Source organism: Pantherophis guttatus, chromosome 4 (assembly GCF_059756535.1).
Source record: "Pantherophis guttatus breed Tessera chromosome 4, ASM5975653v1, whole genome shotgun sequence".
NCBI lineage: Eukaryota > Metazoa > Chordata > Lepidosauria > Squamata > Colubridae > Pantherophis > Pantherophis guttatus.
In genome coordinates this window covers 110605102-110623765 of record NC_142066.1, presented here as the reverse complement: position 1 = coordinate 110623765, position 18664 = coordinate 110605102, and the positions used below count along the sequence as shown (strand labels likewise).

The 18664-nt window shown below is 40.9% G+C and overlaps 1 protein-coding gene across 10 annotated transcripts in view; it reads left to right on the top strand.

The window, feature by feature from the left end:
- RARB (retinoic acid receptor beta) overlaps window positions 1-18664 on the top strand; it is a 559406-nt gene that overhangs the window by 184568 nt on the left and 356174 nt on the right. For 2 of the 10 annotated variants that reach the window (XM_087892558.1, XM_087892555.1), the window contains exon 2: window positions 8893-8949. The exons of the other annotated variants lie outside the window; for them this stretch is intronic. The gene's annotated coding sequence lies outside the window, so the exon portion shown is untranslated. The remainder of the gene's footprint in view (window positions 1-8892; window positions 8950-18664) is intronic. 10 annotated transcript variants of the gene reach the window in all.

Genomic DNA, 18664 nt, shown 5'->3' with positions numbered 1-18664 from the left:
ATAAAAGTCTAAAATTTTCACACACAGTCCTTCTTCACAAGTAAAATATTGTGCAACAACGGGATACATTTTGCGATTTCCCTTGTTGAGCCAGGAAAGAAATATGGTGTTTGATCCCATGGTAAGTGTCAGGATGGGGTTGAGGGTTGTCCCCGAACCGTGAACCAGTTCACGAGCAAACATACTAGGACTGAAATAAAACTAGCAGAGGAGTCTTGTATAAAAATATACTTTACTTCAAAATGTTTAAAAAACACTATATCTTTAAAAAGGCACATTAATAACAAAGTCTTATCTTGGTTAAATGAAGCCAGGCCATCTCCCTAAATTCCTCTCCACAATACCGAAACAGTCCATAAGAAAAAACTAACATGACATTAAACAGCTTCGGTGTCGATACATCATCGAGGTGGTAGAGGGGCAGCAGCGTAGGCTTCACAGCTAAAAGTCACCTGTGAAAAACAATTCAATCAGCAAACGTGGCTTGAAGCTCCTGGGAGGGAAACTGTCCAGCAGCAACAGTTCAGATGTTGGCTTGCGTGCTTCAACTCAGCAAAAGGCAAGCCGAAAATTGGAGACTTCAAAAGGCTCCCAGCTATCTCAACTCACAGTTGCAGCTAGCTCCGTGGGAGTATTTTTACACAGCTCTTCGGCTCCTTTTCTGCTGCTATCTCTGCTGCAGCCGTTGGGACTCCTTATCTGAGTTCTCCTCCCTTCTGCAGCTCTGCTCTGGGCTCTGCATCCAGGTGCTTCAGCACTGGCTCTGCATCTAGGCCTAAACAGCGTCTAGGCCCCAAATAGCAAGCAGAAAGGTCCATGCTTATATGAGGAGTTAACCTGCAATTAACTAGGGGCGTGGAAGGCTTGCAGTTAATTGCAAACAGGAGATGGCTTGATTGGATCCATACTGTTTGTGACTGATCAAGTAGCCACAGCAATTCTGAAAACACTCATAACAGTAAGTTTCAGCCATTTCAGCTACAGTCACTTTCTCACTGAAAGAGGAGTCTTTAACAGTGAAAAATGAATTGATTCGCTTGTTGCTGGAAGCTATTTTCTCCTTATCTAAATGATTTTTTGTGCTTGCATGCTGTGTGACAGCTTTTATACCATTATATTCAATTGTGAACGATTTCTGACACAATTTACAGTAGGCTGTCGTATTTGTTCTGTCGGTTTCGTTGTTGGTAATCCATGCAAAAGTAGCTTCCCAGTCTTTGGTGTATTTGCACACTCCTCTCTTTCATTTTAAAGAATTCGAAATCTCGCCGCTGTCACTCTCATCACTCGACGCCATTTTAGATCAGTCGACACAAGCTACAATACATTTAAAAATGTGAACTGTACATAATTTTATAATATATTTTTATTTTAATCTCGTCGTTAATTTTTTCGGAGAATCGAGTTCAATGGATATTTGATCTTTGTCTCATTCTAACATGAAAAAAAAGATAAAACGCGATTCTCCTATCCTTATTCTCTTAAACTGTACAGCTTTAGATTATGTACCATTTCATCATAAAGCTTTTGAATAAAAAAAATGTCCACTATTTTGTGAAAATAAATAGTGAACATAATGTGAAAAAAGCGGACTGTCCGCTCAAATAGTGGACACCTAGCAAGGGTAGCAAAAGGGTGCTAAAATGGACCATGAATCATGGTAACATTTCTAGACCGATAAGTAACACGTTCTTATTTTATAGGGATTCCTGAGAAATATTTGCCCATATCTTAGTCTGCATAGTTTAATAGAACTTTAATAGAGAGTCAGTTTGGTCTAGTGGCTAAGGCACCACTTACCACCATAGGCTTGAACATGGGACCAAGTGAATTCATGTCCCGCCTTAGCCATGAAAATCAGCTAGGTGTCATCGAGCCAGTCATTCTCTCTCAGTCCAACTCACTTCACGGGGTTGTTGTGATGAAAAAAGGAAGAGGAAAGTGTATTAGATAGTTTCACTTCCTTGAATTATTGGTAAAAATAATAAGGCCAGGAAATAAACAAACAAACAAATAAACAAAGGCAGTTTTGCAATGAGCCTTTTGTAAATGTTCTCATTTTCATTGGAATAAAAGCTATATTAAGATACAAGATCAATAATAATAAAACGGTCATAAAATTGCCTATTAATCCATTAACAAGAGGAATGAATAAGATAAATTCAGTTCATCTATGAGTTGAATGAGTTATTGCCATTTTAATTTTGTTTTTAATTTTGTTTTAAAGAAGAGGGTCCTTTCATACAACACATTATTGATTTTTCCTGTTAATGTGATGCCTTAAAAACAATTTCTCCTTAGTAGACCTTCTTAATTACAAATTACTCTTAATTACAGATTCTGAACTACATTAAATGACTTCCAGAAAAGCCCCCCAAAAATAAAAATTAATTTGGTTTTAAATATACAAAATCATGGTTATTTAAAACTAAGGAATATTCAGCATTGTATGTGTTTAAGGCTTTTCAGACAAAGAATAGTATTAAAGTTCAAAAATATTCTGGAAGGGTCATTTTAGTTTTTAAGTTGCATCATTTTCTTGAGAAACAAATCGATTACCTTTGTATGCATTTTGTGTGCATTTGTGTGCATGTTATTTTTTTAAACATTTAAAGCTAGTTCAGTTTATCTTTTAATACAATGAAAAGTGGGAATGGTAATATCAGTATATGCTAGTTATTTATCATTGTGTTAAAACCCAACATATAGGTAAAATTTATAAATGAATATTCAAAACATGCATATTTTAGTCACTGTTTTTGTCATACCCCATTTTATGTGTTGTTTTCACTGGGTCATATCCACTTTTTAAATGTAACTATTTATTTATTTAGTTGTTGACTTGTCCAGCTGCCTGGACAAGTCCCTTCACGTTTTCTGGGATTTTTTTTTAGAAGTGGCTTTGCCTTCTTCTTAGGGTTGAATAACAATGACTGGCCCAGTGTTTGTGAATGTGTCCATGGATGTGCCATATTTTCTATAGTTTGTATTGTTATATGTTGGTAACATATATAATCATCATGAGACAGACAATGGCTACTACATCTTCCAACTTCAGCAAGTAATTTAGGAGGCTCTAGGATTTTTTTTCCACATATGACCTTTGCTGATAAATGAATTTCATTATTTTAACAACCATGTAATGTATACATCATTCCAAAGTACTTTATAGAATGACGAATGGAAGTAAGGTTAAGTGGGTAGTCTGGTTGATAGGACTATGAGCCACAATGGATATTCAATTGTGATATTCCCATTTAGTGAAAGACAGAACCATCTATTCTCAGTATTAAAAGCATTTAGGATTAGTAGGAGTAACACTGGAGAAAGGAAAATATTTATGAACTGAGAACTACAATCTATTTCTATTCTGTTTGAAATCTTCTTATTCACAAGGGAAAGCATATGAAATACAAACTCAGTTGCATAGACACATCTAGCTGCAGGCATTAATTTTGATGAATAAAATTGGTTAAACAGTGATGGTATATGATTGATCCCATTTTGATCATCGAAATCTCAGAGAAATAGATGATTAAGATATAGAATAAACAAACAAACAAAACATACTAATTATCAATATGAATGTTAACATCTTTTTTAATGTCAGGTTCTGTTGAGAGAAGAAAAGTAGCTGTTATACTACCCGTGTTTCCCCAAAAATAAGACCCTGTCTTATATTTTTTTGAACTCTGAAATAAGCACTTGGCCTTATTGCCATGTGCTCAAAAGCCCGATGGGGCTTATTATCAGGGGATGTCTTATTTTGGGGGAAACAGAGTAATATTTTGAGGATTACCTAGGGGGTATCAGGGTTCAATTCTATGTGTAAACTAACTTTGGAATAAACATTCATAGTAGCTTCGTAGCTTTGGATCATAATTTTAATGAAAATATGATGATTTTTTTTTAGCTGAAGTCCAGATGTTGTTGAGCCACAATACATCTACTGCAATCCTAATTGGTGTTGCTGAAAATCATAATTAACAAAATATAAAAGACAAGTTCTCTAACTCTTTCTTAAGTATGAGCTAAGCTTCTAAGTCATTTGGAGATACATTTTGAAATGTTGCCTGAGGCATTTAGTATTTATAAAGTCCTCGCTGTATGCACATAGTTAGATCTAGTGCTGAAAAGATGCCACTAGACACAGTTTAACGGTCAACCAATATTTGTGAAATTAGGTATGCTCCAAATCTATATTTAGAGAACTATATAATTGGTCCTGTTTTCAGATATGTTGAGCAGTTTTTATTGATTTCAAACAGATGTAGACTTCTTAAAGTTTGACATTTTGTCTTTAAGTGACAGCAAGTCACTGGAAAAAAGATTAAAAATAAAGACTTCCTGACTATTAAGGAAACATCATATTCATTTGACCTTTGCCAAGGGGAAAAAGCAGAAAGACACAACTAATGTAATAACAACAGTAATGCTAATTTTAACATGAAGCTACCAGGCAATTTGATTTTAGAGTTTTATGGATTTGTTTAAAAGACAAGGTTAATAATTACCACAACTAATTTATACATGCTTTTGTGAGGTTTAAAATCAATTTGTTAAATTGTTTTTCCATTCAGCTATGTAATATTTCTACATATTTCTGTATCAGCCTTAGACTAGTAAATTTTGACAGTGCAAAATTTACAAGATATGCAATGATATCTGAAGAACTAGTTAATTTCAGACATATTTCCTATTCAGCTAGACTATTTTCTCTTTGAGATGTCCCAATCCTTCTCCAAAGTGTTTATACTCTTTATATTAAAAGAGTATTGAGGTTTTTGCTGGTCTTTCTGTCTCAGCCTTGCACAGCTCTGCTAAGTAGATTAGAATAGGTGCTTGTATTGTAGAGGCATTTGCAATATACATTGAATACTGTAAACAGTAAGAAAATATGAACCACTAACTTAGGTAGTGTTTGGAAAATGCACCTAAGGCTAGAATTTGTGAATCTTTGTGAATCCTATTGGCTACTGCATATAGTGGATTTTTCTTTCTACTTGTATAGATGAAAGTCCACTCTTCTCCATTAGAGAGGGAGAAATACTTTGCCTTTGCTGTTGTAATGGCTGAACTTTGAGATATTGGAGGTATGTTCTGTTTCTCTAAAATATGACAAAACAACCTAGCTATAAACTAGATATTTTTCCATCCCACTTTGGACTTGCTTCTGATTTTTTTTCTGTCTCATGCTTGTTCTTTATCATCTTCTATAGCTGCCTTTCAGTGAATATATTTATTTCTGTAATGGTAAAAGCATCATTATTGTTATTATCATTATCAATTGTAGTAACATTCTTATGCTTCCGTAATAACAAAACAGAAAATAGATTGTGCTTTCTTATCTAAGCAATGTACACTTTGCATGTAATACGATTTGATCACCTAAGTACATATACTAATATTCAGTTTAACTTTATTAAACAGTATGACCTCTTGGAAGTTGAAATGTCAGATGTTCAGACTGGATTTTGGTATTTTTATCCACCTATCGATTCCTTCTAGGATCTGAATTGGACAGATTGTGGATGTTTGATGGTATATACATAAAAATGTGAAATCATTGCTGCCAGTTCTTCAGCTGATGTTGACCTTCATATGCATCAAGTTCTTCCAAAAACCTAGGATGTCATAAAGTTTTGATGTAGTATATGTGTGGATCCAAACAGTGTGACCTTTTATAATTGACAAATGGAAATTTTATTCATGTGCATATTTTCTAAGTGCTTGATATTATCCCTAAAACTCTAAAAAGGCCCATTTTTCATAGGGTTCATCCTAATGGCTTCTGATAGTTTGACCATCCAGCATTTCAGTTCCATTATTATTCATTATTTTACTCTCTCTGCAGCAGGGTATGTTGTTCCAGTGTGGGGTGCATCTACACATGAGAAATAAGTTGATATCATCATCAATGAAGCAGTATGCTTAGTGACAGTATGTCTCAAATCTACACCAATTGAGAAAATATATTCTCTCACTGGCATTGCCTTGCCTAAGATTAGGAGAGAAGTAGCATGCCCCAAGCCACCAACTCTAATCTAGGTTTATGGTGAGAACATTCTTGAGGGTACACAAGAGCAAAATTGAATTAAAAGATGGAGGAAGGAGACCTTAAAGCAAGGAATAACATTAAAGGAGGGTATGGTTAAAGAATCTGACCTCCTTTATACTACTTGGAAGGCCCTGAATAGGTTGAAAGTTGAAGTGCCTAAACTCAATCAATGTAATATGCTCAAGTGGAGCTCTTTGAGGATATGTGAATGTGAAGAGACACAGAGCCCAGTTGATCGGCTGGTATGTCACCTACCAGAAACATATACTCATAATGACTTACTTTTTGTCAATGACAAAGCCAAGAAGGTAGCTTCATTCTGACAGTTTAAGGTTTGATCTAGATAGGGGAGAAGAAGTACGGATGGTACAGAGAATTGTCTGCTGTGTTCTTTGGTTTCTGAGAGTTGTGAATTATTATTAGAACCATCTGTTGCTTAATTTAGATAATACCATGAATCTAAGGCACTAAGTTTAGGTGAAAGAGATATTTATTTAAACATTGCTTTAGTTTAGCAATCCTTTCACCATTTTACTCTGGTCACTAGAAATATGTAACCAGAGGTGATGTAAACACCTGAAAAAATGTGTAGCTTCCAGCCACACAAGAAGTCAAATGTGAGACAGTAAGTGCCTTTCTTTTGGGAGAAAACTCCCAATTATTTCTTTTTTTTCTTCAGTGGAAAAAGTGTAAACATTTTGAATCTCTGCAGAGAAAGAAGGAGAATCTTGAAGACTTTCTATTAGTCCAGTGAAAAGAAAGGATATCATTGCATTTCTGATTGAATTAATCATAAAGATGCTACAGGATCTTATTCTGAAAATGCTTAGTTGGAGATATGAATGGTTACAAGTGACGTTCAGCAACAAGATAATAGGATGTTCCATGACCTCATGTGATTCTTAGGTCACTGGTTGCCCAAGGCTCTCATTTTAGACTATCAAGAGATGTTTATAAATGCTTCCAGTGGGTTTTGTTTATTTGTTAATCAAATTTATATAGCTTACCATCTCAGGAGAATTGATTGTAGGCTACTTACAATAATTTATCTCAAGGATCAATCAAGGAGATTGTATTTTTAAACGTGGTCTATTTCTGTGCAAATGACTGATGGAAAAAGGAGAAAAGGGGGAAAAATGGGTGGAAAGGGGAAAAATGCAAGGCAGGCAAGAAACTCCATTTCTCTTCTCTTGAAGATCAAACATGTTCCTCTGAAAACACTTCCAAAAATCTAAGTTATTTCTAGGAGTGCTTAGCAATTTCTCCCATGCTTCTCAGTTTTCAACAGAAATTTAACAGGATGCTTTTTTATGCTGCCTTGAGCAGTGTAAAAGTTAGCATATTATAACATCTTTCAGCATTGCCAGGAAAGCTGTATCTTATAACAAAAAATTCTCTTCGCCATAATTCCCATAAACTTTTACCCACAGTTATGATCATTCTTCAGTTTAAGACATTTTAAATCTTCCCACAGATTATAAAATGAACAAATGAACCCCCTAAAGAATAATTGGCCATTGCTTAAATAGGAGAAGAGCTATTAAATTTCTTACCTTGCCACCTTATATCTCTGAAGTTCTCTGCAACCTTGAAATTTGCAAGGATTTGAGAGGGATGAAGTGAAATTTAAATAATTTGTAGAAATTAATTAAAGTACATTGTATAGTATAGCCTTTACTGTCATTGTACATCATGTATACAATGAAATTGGTTAATTAAATTGTCTGTTAATTAGTAGGAGACTCTGAAGTAATATAAATTAAATGTTTATGTTTTTTTCATATAGCAGCTTACACTCATACCTGAGAGTATATCCAAATTATTTTGAAAAATTTGCTAAATTGCTAATACTATTTTACAATAGAAGTGTCAAACTTGTGGCCTGCAGATGTTGCTAAATTATAATTGTCATCTCTGACTTCTTTTTTGGAGCAACATCTGTTGGACCACAATCCCACACATTAGCCTTACAATTTTTAAGAACATAGAGATGTTTTTTCCTCCTAGCTGCTTTGATTTAACAACAAAGCAAAGAGGAGAGATGGAAAAAAGAAACTACTCTCTCATTTTCTTTTTTTGCTAACTTCTGTTCAGTTTCATTCAGAAGTAATTGGATGCGCTGTGCCTAATTTTTCATGAAATAACAGCACATTATCATGATATTGCCAGTATCTTTGCTAGTTCCATTGTCCCTTTTGAAAGTTATATTCTGCTTCAAAACAATTTGCTGTGACTGCTCTTGTTTGCTTGCCACACTAGTCTTTGTTCTGGCTGAAAACGTTGATTTATCACTGTATGTAATTGATGGCTGTGGGGAAGGTGGACTATAGCTATTGCTCCTCCTCTTTTAATCTAGCTTTGCCTAGAAATCCAGGCTGTGGGGCATTCTCAAGGGAACCAGACTGGGAAATTTTCTGTATACCCAATGGGTGCCCATTAATCATAGTGCCCATTAATCATAGTGAAGAGTCTCTTACGGACTGCATCCATGTTTGTGAAAAGAAAAAGAAACAGTGAACTCCCACAAAATGACTTATTAGGAGAATAGATGTTAAAGTAAATGTATTCATTGAGGTAGCATTAAAAAAGAGCTGTTTGTGCATCACTAATTGCACTAAAATATATATTTTGGGATGGAAATTATTCTGGTTAGACTCAGTAAGATACTATGTGAATCAGGAAGGGAGAAATAAATGAGAATTACTATAACAGAATAAAAGAAATAAAAAGCCAACTGCTTTTGAAAAATAATACAAAACAAATAATATATATATAAAACAGATAAAATATATATATACCTAAAATAACTTTATTTATTCTCATGTCTGTCTTAGATGTGATAAAGTCTTCTGAAAGTCATTTTTATCATAGATAATGCATCTCACCTTAAGGTAAGATTTTTTAAAAAGTATCATGCTTAAGATGTTTTTCGAAGCAAAGCTATTCAAAATTAAGAAAACTTTGAGGATAAAGGAACATACATCATAGTAATAATGATTATAGTCCAATGTCAAACAACAAATATAATAACCAGAGTTTTTTCCAGATCAATTTAACCAGATATTGCTATTGCTCATTAAATTCAAAGGTATTTGTTTTTATAGTAAATAAAAATGTTTTTCCATCACACTTATTATGTAACTCAAGTCAGCTTCATTCTTTTTTACTAAAGAGTTTTCATGTCTGCTTGCTGTATCAGTAAAATACACTGATTTATTTGACCCTTTGACCAACATTTTTACATGCCTTTTCATGGCATCTTCAAACTAGCTCTGTGATTGCTAAGCTTGATTACTAATTATTATTAACTTATAGTGGCCCTTTTCTGTGATATTGTATAAAAATATCTTACTGGGAAGAAAGAAATAGAGATCTATATACATTTTAATTTTCCAGTGTGCTGCTCCCACAATCCATAGATGGGTTCTATTCCACTTGTCCTGACAGTTACAGAGTGAAAAAAAAAAAAATTCTTCCTTCGTGCTATGGCCACGCCCACCTTTCCCAAGAACCCCCAGTCTTTTTTTCACTCTGTCCCTGACAGGACTGCAGTGTTTCCTTGTGCTATTTTAAATTGTGGTGATTAGTTGCTATTTTAGGTAATTTCGTTTATTTTTGATTAGTTGTTGAGATCGGGTTGAGAGCAGAAGAATTCAGGCCGCTGCGGAGGCGCGCAGGGCGGTCCTGGGACTCCAGGCCGCTCCACGCCTCTTTCGTCTTCTTTGTAGTTTCGGACCGCAGCTTTCGGCGCTCTGACCCCATGGGGCGGAGCCGACAGGCCTCATTAGCCGCCGGTGCCGAGGTGAAGCAACTGGTGAGCTGGTTGGCTTTCCTGCACCTCAGTTTCAAGCTCTCAATTAGCGGGTGGCTCCGGAGCTTCTGCACGGGATCGTGCAGGCTCTGACGTTTCTTCCCCGCTGTTTACGCTGCTGGGTACAGCCTCCGTGTGGGCGACTTCGCTGCTGCCGTTATGACCGCCATTGTGCGGATTGGACTTCTGCGTCCACCCTTTGCCGTCCAGCAGCTGCGGTCGCCATTTTGTGATCGCGGCGACCGCCATTTTCCGCCTGGCCCGATCACCATCTTATAGCTCTCCAACAGCAATTTCACCTGGGAGGCGGCAGAGAGCTTTACAGCAGAGCGGGGAGTCCTGCCTATCTGGACACGATCTTCCACCAGATAAGTCCCTGCACCATTTGGCGTTTGGCGGGTTGTGGCCTCTTTGAAGTGCTCTCGAATAACAAGGGGTGAGGCACGTTTTCCCTGATTGTTTGGTGGGACAGCGCCATCTGGAGGCATTATCCAAGGTGCTTTGTAGCACTCATAGTTAGCATGGCTGACACACCCCTGTCATCGGATTCAGAGACTGAAGTCAGCCCGACCATACCCTCCACATCTCACAGGCAGAAGACCGGCAAGAGGGCAGTCTCAGCTGGTCATTCATCATCTCAGGCCAAGTCTTCGGCTGCCCAGGATAAGGACGTTTTGCGGCGCCACAGGGCATTAGAAAAGCAATGCGATAAGGCTAAGAGGGCAAACCAAGCCTCGCGGGTGTTGGGTGATCAACCCCTCCGTCAATGATCGCCTAGTCCGGACATTACTACTCAAGATCAGCCTACTGCATTTCCTCAGTCGCAGTCGCGGTGCGATCAGGCTACCGCAGCTATTCCGTGGGGTCTAGCCAGGGGAGTTTCCATGTCCTTGCCGGATGTGTCCTCAATTGGTGGGGCGACACCTGCATCCAGGCTCCACCACCAGCCAGAGGCAACCTTCACGCCCATGGCTGCAGGCCTACGTACAGCCGATGGCAGTCTGATGGGGAGCCAAATTGATCTTCAGTCATTTTTTTCATCAGCCCTGTCATCTCTATGGGCAGCGAGTATACAACAAGGAGTTGTCCCTCTCCAGCAACAGCTTCCCGTCCCACCGCCAGCTCCTCCTACGAGAGCCCAGGTCTCATCCTAAGGACAGCGTCTCCCCGACCGAGTCGGAACAGGAGGAGGAGTTCCCTGAGGATGTGGAGTTGTCCGAGGACGAAGATCTTCCCCCGGATACGCCGGCCTTCACGGGACTGTTTAAGCCGTCGATGTTCAAATCGCTGTTACATAAGGCCCGTTTAGCCACTAATTTTGAGAAGACGTCCTCCTCTGCTACTGAGTCCCAGGCTACGGCGGGCCCTCATGACGCGCTGTTCCGCCTATCTACCCCGAACAAGGATTTCATCCCTTGTCCCCAATTATTCACAGAGGTCGTTCGCTCTCCGTGGGTTCAACCTGGTTCCCTAACAGCACCCAGTAACCAGGACAAAAGGTTGTTTTGTGCTGCCCCCGAACTTGAGAATCTTCTGGAATTACCGACTATAGACACCCCAGTAGCCAGCCTCTTGACTTCTTCTGCTGTTTCTACAGACCCTTTAGATGGCCTTAAGTCGGAGGACCGCAAGACTGAACTATCCTTTCGGAAAGCACACCAGGCGGCCGCCTGGGCAATTAAAACCGCCACAGCGACGTCATTTTTTAACAGGGCGACATTGGTCTGGCTAAGACAGCTTCAGGAGCGTCTCCCTCTGGAAGAAACCCGGTGGCACCAAGATATCAATAAAATAGTGGCTGCCACCGAATATTCTGCGGACGCCTCCTTAACCTCAGCGAAATTCGCTTCCCGTATGCTGGCTTCGACTGTTACATCACGTCACTTGTTTTGGCTCCGCAACTGGAAAGCGGAGGCCAAGGCAAAGTGGAAGCTGGCGGCTGTCCCATATGAAAGTGCGAAGCTGTTCGGGACGGCTTTGGATCCAATTTTGATAGAGGATAAGGACAAGAGAAAGGTCCTCCCCTTGTCGTTCAGGCGTCCTGAGCGTCGTTACGTCCCGTACACCCAACGGCAGCCCTTTCGGGCCTATTCGGGATCAGGGGGGTCCTCCTCTCAACGTTTGTCATCCTTTGGCGGGGACCGCTACTAGGATAGACAGCACACCAGAGATCGGGGGAGGTACCAGCCCCCAGCTAGGAAACCTGGCCGAGGATCCGGGTACAAACCTTTTCGCAGAGGCAAGTGACGCCCAGACACCCGCTCCCATCGGCGGTCGACTTCAGCGGTTTTATCATCAATGGGAAGCATCATCTGCGGACGCTTGGATGCTTCGGACCATTTCCCACGGCCTGCTGATAGAATTCACGGGACAACCCCCACATCATTTTCTACGTTGCCCGATTCCATCTTCTCCGGACAGGAGAGCGTTGATGGAAGAAGAGATTCGCCATTTGTTGTCCATCAGAGCCATAGAACCGGTCCCATTGGAACATCAGGGCCACGGCTTCTATTCAGTTCTATTTTTGGTCCCCAAAATCTCGGGGGGTTGGAGGGGCATACTCAACCTAAAGACATTGAACCTGTCGGTGCGTTATCGCAGGTTCAAGATGCACTCCCTCCGCTCGATACTGGGCTGTGTCAGACAAGGGGACCTCCTACAGTCCGTAGACCTCCGGGAAGCGTACCTTCATGTCCCGGTGCACCCTGTCCATCGTCGCTTCGAATATTCGGGCTGCCACTACCAGTATTGTGCAATGCCCTTTGGGCTCTCCTCTGCCCCCAGGACGTTCACAAAATTGGTGGCGGTGGTGGCGGCCTCTCTACGAACCGTCCCTGTTCGAGTCTTGTGTTACCTGGACGACATCCTGGTCCTGTCCACATCACCTGCGTCGGCCCGCAGTGACATTACCTGTGTGATCGATTCTTTCCAACGACATGGGTTCACCATCAACATCGCAAAGAGTCACCTGGTCCCATCCATGCATCTCTTACACCTTGGACTCGGCAAAGGGGCAGGTATCCTTGTCTCCCGACAGGATCAAAAGTATCCAGGAGTCCATCACTCAAGGCTTGAGCCAACGCCGGGTTCCCCTGCTTTTACTGTCACAAATTTTGGGGAAGATGGTGTCAGCTTTCGACATTGTGCCATGGGCCCGAAGTCATTATCGTCCTCTCCAGTGGTACCTCCTCCCCTTTCAGAGGTCAGGACGCAGCACATCAACTCGCAAGGTGACGTTACCGCCGCAAATTCGACTCTCCCTTCGGTGGTGGATTTCCCCAGCGGTCACTCGAGGTTGCTACTTCCTGGAGCCAGCTCGACTGGTCCTTACTTTGGACGCCAGCCTCCAGGGTTGGGGCGCCCATCTCTTACACCTAGTAACACAGGGCCAGTGGTCACCGGCGGAGAGACAAAAGAACATCAACCTGTTGGAGCTTCGGGCGATTCGTCTGGCCCTTCTGCAATTCCAGTCCACTCTCGAAGGCGCCCACGTGCTGATCCTAACAGGCAACGTCTCCGCCAAAGCGCATGTCAACCGACAGGGGGGCACGCGGTCGAAAGCGCTCATGGTCGAGTTGGAGAGGTTGTTCCAGTGGGCAGAACATCATCTATCGTCCATCAGAGCGGACCACATATCGGGGGTGGACAATGTACAGGCGGACTGGCTCAGCAGGGAGCGGATAGACCCGGCCGAGTGGCAGCTGCATCCTCACCTGTTTCTGGAGATCACCGCCCGCTTCAGAACACCGGTCATAGATCTGTTCGCCAGCCACCTGAACTCCCACCTTCCACGTTTCTTTTCCAGGTATCCGCATCCGAGAGCGGAGGGCTGCGACGCCCTCAGATGCCCATGGCTGGAGGGCCTACTGTATGTGTTTCCTCCGATACCTCTGATCTCCAGAGTAATCCGAAAACTGTTGACCGAAAACGCAGAGCTCCTTCTGGTGGCGCCTGAAGACAGTGGTACGCGGATCTGGTGGCTCTGTCGGCATCTCCCTCGTGGGTGATTCCTCCTCATCGGCTCTCTCTGTGCCAGGGTGCCATCCGTCATCCGGACCCTCAGTGGCTCAGGTTGACCATCTGGCACTTGAGAGGGCCATCATGAGGAAGGATCGTCTCTCAGATGAGGTGATCGGAGTTTTACAGGCATCTCGCCGACCGTCGACTTCCAGAATTTATCAGACATCTTGGAGAGCGTTCTGCATGTGGTGTGGCGAGCGGCACCTGGATCCAACGTCAGCGGATGTACCTTCAATCCTTGAATTTCTTCAAGCAGGCCTGCGGAGGGGTCTTGCGTCTTCCACACTGCGCAGACAGACCGCTGCGTTGTCTACTGTACTTTCTTGCGCGCCCTATCCGACTTTGTCTCATCATCTTCGAATTAAGGGTTTCCTGCATGGGGCGTCTAATCTGTGTCCACCTACGGTGCACCAATTCCCTTCCTGGGGCCTTACCTTTGTATTACAGACACTTGTGGAGCCACCGTTTGAGCCGTTGGACTCCATCTCTCTTAAGCATCTGTCATTTAAAGTGGCATTCCTTCTCGCCATTACATCTGCAAGGAGGGTGTCGGAGTTGTCAGCATTGTCAATCAGGAAGGATCTCTGCATCTTCCACAGCAACACAGTCGTCTTGAGGTTGGATCCGGCTTTCACACCCAAGGTGAACTCCCTTTTTCACCAGTCTCAAGAACTGGTGTTGCCAGATTTTTGTCCGTCGCCTCGGCACAGTCAAGAACATCGTTGGCATCGACTGGACGTTAGACGAGCTCTGAAACATTATATTCATCGAACTGCCTCCTTCCGTCGGACGGAGGCTATGTTGGTGTCGTTCCACCCGACTTCTATGGGGTTGAAAGTTTCTGCGCCTACAGCGGGTTGTTGGATTAAAGCCTGTATCTCCATGGCTTATGAGCTCAAGGCCAAGCCCTTACCTGGCAAGATCCTACCACACTCTACCCGCAGTGCCGCTGCAACAGCTGCTTGGTCATCCCAGGCATCAGTACTAGATATCTGCAGAGCGGCCACATGGACATCTGCGTCACCCTTTATTAGGCATTATAAAATCGATAAGTATGCCTCGGCTGAGGCCTCTTTTGGCCGCAGGGTGTTGCAAAATGTTGTGCTTGATTCAGGATCCGGGAGCAGTCAGCCTCCCACCCAGGGAATGTGAGCTTAGGTATATCCCATCTATGGATTGTAGGAGCAGCGCACTGGAAAATGGACGTTGTCTGGTCTGAACGTCCATTTTCTGGGCGCTGCGACCACAATCCATCCCCGCCCTTGTGATTTTCTGGGCTTCCTGCTCAATTGTTGGGGAAGACTTTTGGTCGTATTTCTAGTTGTTGTTATCTTACTGTTTATTGTCTGGTTCCAGTGTCTTCGTGACAAAAAAGACTGGAGGTTCTTGGAAAAGGTGGGCCTGGCCATAGCACGAAGGAAGATTTTTTTTTTTTCACTCTGTAACTGTCAGGGCAAGTGGAATAGAACCCATCTATGGATTGTGGTCGCAGCGCCCAGAAAATGGACGTTCAGACCAGACAACGTCCGTTTCATGAAGTCAGTTTTTTCTCCCATAAAATAACAGTGAATCACAAAAAGGAGAATAATATCACATAGCACTTAGCATTTAGACTCATACCACTTCATAGACTCATGCCACTCTGTAAACCGCCCTCTAAGCGGTTTACAGACTCAGCATCTTGCCCCCAAGAATCTGAGTCCTCATTTTACAGACTTCGGAAGGATGGAAGGCTGAGCCAACCTTGAGCTGGTCAGAATCGAATTCTTGACAGTATTGGCCTGCAATATTGTATTCTAATCACTGTGCCATTACAGCTCTTTTTACATAATAGCCATTTTGTTTACTAACCAGTCTATTTTTGTTGCTAAATTTAGTATGAATTAAAAAGTCAGCTTTTTCCTATGTCTCTAGAAATATTTATTTTATGTTGCATTATTTTTATAGTTAAACATTTTTTAATTGTTCAGAATTGAGAAAATAAAGAGAACATTTCAATTTGCAGTCAAGTCCTTAATGCCATCAGGGATTCCTTAATTTAGTTTTGCAACTAGTTGAAACATCTTTAATAGCACACCTAGAAAAAGCAAAAAGGTCAGTCCATTCCATTAGTGATGAATATTTTCAGTAATCAGGGAAAAGCCTTTGTTATAATTCCATGTTCAAGAGCTTTCTTATAGAGTTTTTCAAGATGAGGATACTGCTAACGTGGCAGGAAGAATCCTCAGACTTAGTGGATTTGGAGACATTATCAGACTACGACTATCAGATCCTGCCATCTTATTTTAAAGTTTCAGTGAAACTATTGAGAGAAATGTAAGTAGAAAGCTCTGACATGTTCTTCAAGATCATAATGATTCTTTTTCTTGCTCTGATCTAAACCAGTGTTTCTCAACCTTAGCAACTTTAAAATGCCTGGATTTCAAACTCTTGGCTTGTTGTTGTATTCCAGTTATTGGTAATCAGAGACAGGCTGTATCTGATCCCAGAGAGAACTTATAGCCAATAATAGCCTTATTTACTATGAATTTGTAAAATCTGCTTTTACAACACTCCAGGCTAGTAGCATCATTCTGTATTTTAATAATGTACTTCATATAGGAGTACTCTTATTTGTATACCCCAAGTTTATGCAATGCCCCACAAATTGGATATTATCAGTGAAGGAGAATTGTTTTCTTTATACTCTTGCATAATTTTATTAAGCTCTTTCTTCTTCTGTAACTAAGGTATAATTTTGACTAAACTACTTAATTTCCATAGTACAAATGGCACTTTGACAAATCGGCCATCATCATAGATATAAACGATATCTGTATACCAAAGGGGACAATTAACAACTGGAAAGGGGAACAAAAAGACCAGAAAATCTTTTCACCAGCAAGAAACACCCAGATGATCAGAGATTAGTAATTAACATTACACCTATACTCAAGCAGCAAACAATATCCCAATCAAGGAATTGCTAAATAAGATGAAGTAAACAGCCCAACCAAAGAATCACCAAGTCCATTTCCACCATCACTGACAGGCAAGACTAGAATATAAAATGAAAGCAAACACCACTCCCAAGTAGCAGAGATGATGCTATGAAGTTTGGGTAATGAAATGTCTGTAGGAAAACAACCAAGGTCAGAGAATACCAAGGACTCTTTATTTATTGAAATTGGTTATTACCTAATCTTGCACGTCTGACTGTGTTGTAGATTCCCATCACTTCATATATGCCAGTGAATCAGAATATCTACCTGAGTGATCTCAAGATATTGTTTTGTTTCTCAGAGCTTAAAAACTCTTTCAGACCCTTTTGTCTAAATATTAATTTTTGCATATTTCTATCAGGGTCATCTTATTTACTCTATTCAAGTATTGTCCTATGAAGCTGCACATGACTTGACTCCAAGATTTATACTTATGTATCTACTTGAGTTAGAATCTATCTGGTCCCCATAATAATGTACGGAATGCCTAGGGTTCTATCTCTTGAAAGAGCCAAGATGAACTTGAAAGCAGCTCTTTTTCATAGTGGCCCCATGTGGTGAAGTGAAATATGACCAGAAGGACCAAACTCAAATCTGTGGAAGCACATTGGGAGCTTAATTTACCTCACTATGGTATTGTTAGGGAAAATTGGAGGTAAGAATTTTGCATATTGTGCTTTGAGCTTCTGAAAGATAGGTGGTACAGAAATTAAGATACAAACACATATACAAAAATTATTGGAATTTTCCTTTATATAAACTGATTAGATTTTATATTGTTGTCTATTGTAAAGGATGAGGTGGTGTGGAGGGGGAAGCTAAAATGGTAAGTGAGCAGCAACTTCCCTACTTAGCTCCTTATGATTTTTTTATCCGTTTTATCCCATTTTATAAATAGCCTAGCCACTGTAAAGGATTAAAGTAGGTGTGCATGAAGATGAATACGAAAGAAATGAATGCAGGATTTTAGATTGAAGAGGGAATCCTTCCCTATGGACATATCATATTTGTACTGAGCTTTGCACTTTTGAAAGGCTTAACTGTGGAATACAAAAATACTTCCAAAAAGATTCATCAATTGCACAACTTTTTGATGCTTTGTTCAAATAGAGGTTTTTTTTTTTTGCTTACAGACTGAAACAGCTTTGTAGCACAGTAGTACTTAGAACTGATAAGCAAATCCAGAGTTCCTCCCCGATTTAAAATTAGCAGAGTCTTATGTCATGAATCCATCTAATTGTAGTTGCTTGGAAACATTGGTCCCATTTTCCCACAAGCAGTTTTGTTTGATTCATATGTCACATGTAAATGCCATACCTGCTTCACGCACTTCCCCCAGCCTGGCATCTCAAGGGTTAACCCATACATACCTGGCCCCCTCCCCTTTCCCTGGACACTCCTTACCTGAAACTCCGCCTTCTGAATACTTAAGGTCGCCCCATGCTGGTCCTCCTTTGATTGTTCCAGATACCTGCAAAGAAAACATCTGTAAATAAAGGATGTTCTGTTTTAACCCTGAATAGTGTCTTTGTAAGTTATTGGGTCCTCTCTTGATCCTTCACAACATCATATTTGTTTAGAAGTGAGTATTATTCAGCTCAGTTTAGCTGGTCTTTATTCCTGGGTCTGAGCATGGATCACAGAGTAATTGGAAGTCTGTGTGACTGGCTTGTGCTTCCAACAATGAATTGAATGTAAAGGATCTCTTGGCATAATAATAGGATTCCCTCCCCCAGTTTCATAGGGCAAATGGTGATCATCTAGAAAGTTAGTTGCACATAGATGCAAAGACTG